The sequence below is a fragment of the Oxyura jamaicensis genome, chromosome 7 (assembly GCF_011077185.1).
Source record: "Oxyura jamaicensis isolate SHBP4307 breed ruddy duck chromosome 7, BPBGC_Ojam_1.0, whole genome shotgun sequence".
Taxonomy (NCBI): domain Eukaryota; kingdom Metazoa; phylum Chordata; class Aves; order Anseriformes; family Anatidae; genus Oxyura; species Oxyura jamaicensis.
Genome location: NC_048899.1, coordinates 29409945 through 29415315, shown reverse-complemented (window position 1 = coordinate 29415315; position 5371 = coordinate 29409945). Strand labels below are relative to the sequence as shown.

The 5371-nt window shown below is 42.7% G+C and overlaps 1 long non-coding RNA gene across 1 annotated transcript in view; it reads right to left on the bottom strand.

The window, feature by feature from the left end:
* The window catches only part of LOC118170327, an 8379-nt gene extending 3222 nt beyond the window's left edge, over positions 1 to 5157 (bottom strand). The window contains exons 1-2 of the long non-coding RNA XR_004752646.1: positions 4884 to 5157; positions 1097 to 1255 (exon numbers count right to left, since the gene is read on the bottom strand). This is a non-coding gene — a long non-coding RNA (uncharacterized LOC118170327). The remainder of the gene's footprint in view (positions 1 to 1096; positions 1256 to 4883) is intronic.
* Between the last annotated feature and the right edge of the window lie 214 nt (positions 5158 to 5371).

Sequence of the window (5371 nt, the reverse complement as noted above, 5' to 3'; positions counted from 1 at the left end):
AGAAAGTCTCTTTCACTTGTTCTGTTGATATTATGCACTTGGGATGTTTAAAACCATGATGAATAAAACCTGCAGAACACTGAAGTTGCTACCGTGACCGGAGTCCTCTTCTTTCTCTGGATCCCCATCACAGTAACCCAAGATCTAGGTACCAACTCAGAAAGTCTCATGTGTACCAGAAGTCCTTAGCCTGTTTTTATTTATTTATTTATTTATTATTTTATTTTATTTTATTTATTTGAACTCACTGGTGAGAACATACATATATTACCAGGTCATTTTATTTGAACTAGTTTGAATGCATTTCTGGGCCAGTGCTGAAGCAACAAGTCCCCAGGACAATCACATTGTGCACTGTGCCTTGTCTGAAATGGCCACACATGCAACTTCTTGCAGGGTGCCTGTGAAGGTGGGGTGCCTAGGTCACAGTAAAACCCTTCTGTGACTCCTGCAGCATTTCTGCATTCACAGTAGCCTATGAATATAGACATAAAACTCTGGATTGCCTTGAGAATAAGCTTAAGCTTATGCTGGACAAGGTGTCTCCATCAGTTAATAAATGACACATAGTCCATCTTCTTTTTGTCCCTGGCCAATCAAATTAAACACAAAACCAAACTCTGCTCCGTCTCTTAAAGAGTACTTTTCCCAACAGTCTGAACTGGAATAATGAGAACAGTGGAAGGGCAGGCTCAGGAATGATTCATTAACTGCAAAACAGGGGAAAATTCATACCAAATGTTCCTTGTAACTGCCCTGCTGCTTCCAACAGCCTTTCTTGTGTCCTATAACTGAGGGGTCAAACCTGATGTTAAACTTTCACATAAGCTCTGTACACATAAGCATGGGGACCGTGTGCCTGCAAGATGCTTCCCACAAGTACATAAAGCCTGCTGTGCATTGCTTAAGTAGTCAGCTCCTTTAGTTGCCAGGTCTCTTTGGGAACCTAAGTATGGCCATGCATATTCAGACAAATATCCATGTAGGCAAGTACATGCTGAGGGAAGAGTGTAAGATGATCAAAAATGCACAGTGACCCATTCTAAAGGCAAGTTTCAGTAATTTCTAGCTTAGGGAAAACACCATAAATTCACACCTGAGAAATTCTATGCTAGATGGTGGATTTAGCTTGCAAAATAAGTTGCAGAGTATTAAAGACTTTGAAATGCTTTACTCTCAAGGCCTTTAAAATTGTGGCTGAGAGAACTTTATCTCAAGACCTAAGCTAGGCAATGTAGCAGCTGCAAGGTCTGAGCTGAAAAGAAACAGCAAAGAATCAGAATCCCTGAAATCTGTGCCTGCTTTCTGACAGTCTGTAGGGAAAGATTGAGGTAGGACAGCTTCAGGAGGTGACCAATATTAGAAGTAGAGCAAATTTCATTTTTGTGACCGTCCTCAGAGGAGGGTGGTGGTGGCGGATATCTCCAGGTCATTTGCAACCTCTGAAGCCCCAGTCCTTCTGAGCACAGCAAGACTAGAACGACTGACACGTCTTCAGAGCTAGAGCTGCTAATGGAGACCTTATGCAACACTGTAGCTGTTTTATGCAAAAATCCATAAAATTATTAAAAGCTTCTGCAGAATCAAAGAAAACTCAAGATGAGAAAGGCCAACAGTTTCTTGGATCAAGCAACATTGTCAGCTCCAATCTTGTTGCCAGGCTTGCCTGTTTCTCTGCTCTCTCTATTAATTTGTTCAGGCTATTTTGAAATGAGTCAGTGATGGTGCTTCCCTCAAGCCTGCTCTGTGGCTTCATAGCTCTTGCTGTGAGGAACGTCATCCTCATGTTTGGCCTGCCTTTTATTTGATGATTAACCCAAACCTACGCCCCTCCATTTTTCTGTCTCGTGCTGAACTCATCAAAAATCCCACCCTATCTCTTTTCTAATGTCTCCAAGTAGCTCATGTTATCATTACTTTTTCCCATCACTTAGGACATTTCTACACAGAGAAATCAGAACATCTTTCCTTCCTCCTGGTCATTGCTGAATTAGAGTTTAAGGTACAAAGCCAAGCTAGGAGGCAGGATATGGCTTAGTTTGAAAGCAATACTGTGTTAATGCATATATACAGCTTCAGAACTGTAACAGGGCTGTTACAGTGACATCTAAGGTTTCCCTTGACATTCCTGTTCTTTCCACCCTGTAATTTTATATAGTGAGCCAGTAAAATAAACGAAGAGCAGACACAGCAAATCTGCCTGGAAGTACGGTGATCCTAGGACTGAGGATCTGGACTCAACTACGGTGATTTGCTTAAAGACTGCTCTTCAACTTTTCTGTACTCGTGAACTCTCCTCCTGATTTCATATCTGCTGAAGGTACTTCTACAATTTTAATATATTTTTATTTGTAGACTTAGAAGTAGTCCACAAGTTGGAAATGCAGCACACAGAGGTAGATCATCACTTAGCTGCTCAGCTTGTTTCCTTCTTGTTCTCCTCTTTTTGTGCCGAAGGCTTCACAGGGTGTTAAGTTGGCAATTAAAAACAGAGCAACAGTTTTATTAGCCCTGCATGCCATCTTGTTCTCCCAATGTTATTTGCTTATGCTAATTGGTCAGGTATTAAAGAACAAACCCAGAAATTAATTAGTGGTCTGACAGGAATTATAAGGCCTTCCATGGGTGTCAGAATTGAGTCACTCACAGAAGCTTACAGAGAAAAAATGAAGAAGCATGAATCATGGTCGAAAGAAGCATTTTTGGCCATGGAGTGTGGCATCCAGATGTGTGAAGACTGACTTCACTTTTAGTTCAGGGCACAGTGAGTCCTTGAACAGGCATTTCTGCTCTGTAAGAGCTCATCACGAGGCTTTACCAGAGTGGTGAGCCATGGAAAGACTGTGTTGTTCATGGAAATAGGCTTGATAAGGTGAGCTCAGGTATTGAGGCTGTTCATCCTGGGGAAAGGAAAACCACCTTACCCTTGAAGCAGAATACATGTCAAGGACAGCATGAGCTGCAATATGGCTTCATATCTCAGATGTTCCTGGATAAAATTGGATGTGTCCTTTTGTACCCACTGCTTTTATTTCCTTCTTGTAAAAATAATAATAAAAAAAATATAGGCAGATATAATGGCTCTCTTCAGAATAAGGTAATTTTATTTCTCCAGTGTGAAGAGTAGAAATTACAACTGTTAAGGAAACAATTAGATCAATCCCACTTGGCATCAAACATCCTCCAGAGTTGTCACTCCTCTTTCTAACATAGACTATACCTTTTTGAAGGTCTAAGTCACCAGTGAGCCCACACAATTTAACAGTGGGGGACAAAAGCAAAAATCTCCCTCTGGAAACACTGAAAAGGGTTTGTCCCATGGATGGGGCTGTGTTTTCTGTTCTTTCCAGTCTTGTATTGTGCTTTAATTGATCCCTAGTGAAATACTGGATGACAACTTTTCCTGTCCTGTCACCTTATGCCACCACTTTCCTTCACCTGTGGGCTAAGTCTGCTGGTTTTACTTCTCCACTTGCAGGTGAGTCAGGATCACTGCGTGACCTAAAGTTGAAGCTGTCCTCTTTGGATCTGTTTTTCCATATGGATCAGTTAACCCATTTAGTTTCCACAGGAGGCTGTGAACACTTAAGGTTTACACCTGTAGATTCATAGGGATAGTGGACAAGGTCATCAAAGGTAATTGAACTTCTTGTAGACAAAAAAAAACAACAACCCAACAACAAGAACAACAACAACAAAAAACATTAAGGGATTTAAATACAAAGCTGCCATACTTGGTCCATGGGATCCAGAGCTTCCATGGGATCACATGGGATCTCCACTGGCTGGAGGTTACAATGGCAGAGAGGGAAGCACAGATGATACTTCTGTTCTAGTGTCCTTCCCTAGGCATCTGCTTTTGAATATTATCTATGACATTTCTACACTGAGCAGTAGCATGTCATGGTAAAAATAAAGGAATCCAGCTTCAGAAATAGGTGCAGAATCTTGGATGGACCTGTACTGAAAAACAGGACTTGGTATTTTGGGGGCGACTGTGTTAGTTAGGAAGGTTTGGATAAAGCCAGTATTTCTGCAGGGCCTTATGCCATGTGGATGTCACATCTGGGGTTCCTCATTGAGGTATTCTCGTCCTTCGCTTGCTTCATTGAAGTTGTCTTTCAGAACTAATTGCTTTTGAAGTCTATGACAGTTTTGATGCTTATTGTTCACTGTCTTTGATGATCATTTGGGAAAAGAACTTCCACTCCATAATTATTGGCCCACTGAAGGATTGTTAGGATCCATTTTACTACCCAAAACATGGGAAGTTTTACTGAGGGAAAGCAGACAAGTGCAAACTTGCATCGAAAATGCAAGCATCCACTTAGGTATGCAAAACCCTTACAGTCACCAGCCAACACTCACAGCTCAATACATGAACAGCTCAGAGGTTATTTTAGGTGATTCATAATGGTCCTTCTTGGCTCTGTAGTCCATGACTCCACTACAGAAAGATTTCACACCAAAAAAAAGCCCTCTGGTAACCAATTCAGGCAGATAATGAGTCACCCCAGAGATAACAACCAATGATGCCCAGGAGAAAACAGGATTTCAAGTAGAGGCTTCTGATGGCTATGGACAGCAGGAGCCAAAGCTGAATGATGAGAAATTACGCAGTATATATGCATACATGTCTCTGAAATGAACTAGTTGTTTCATACGTTAGGACTTTACATTTTTTGGCTGCTCTAGCTTAGAGTCTGCAAAACCTCTGCTGTGCATTTGAGCATGCTGCTGCTGCTCTAAAGCAAAGCAATGAGGAGAACCAGAGGAATCTGGCATATACATTGCCGGCCAGAGCACAGTGCAGACATCACTGGATACATAACCCAGCAATGACCCGCCAAACAGCTGAGAAGAGTAACAGATCTGATACTCACCCAGGGAAAGGTTGCTAGCCCCATCTGTTGCTACTGTTGCTGCTACTGCTATTTTTCAACATCCCTTCTCGCCAGGGTGTTCTCCAGCCAAACACCACGTCCTAGAGAACAGCATGGCATCTGCGGAGCTGCCAAAGAGACAGCAGTGAGCACATCATGGAAAAGTTCGAGGGGGCCCTTCCTCCTGCTTCTGCTGCACATGCTGTCTGGGGAGACAGATCAGTCGAGGAGACGAAAAGCAACCAAAAATTTTACCAACCTCAGAAACAAAACATTCTCCCACCCAGCAGAGAAACCAGAGAGAAGATGTCTCAGATGTTTGGGGCTGTGCCTGAGGATGGCATGAGTCAAGCGAGCATTGCAGTGTCGGGGGCAGAGGTGGAGCTGAAGCTGCCCCTTTCTGGCAACGACATCCCCCTTGTGTTCACGGCCGTCCTTCCCTGTGCTGACAGCTCCTACGGAGATCACCTCTGGTGCAGCGTGGAGTT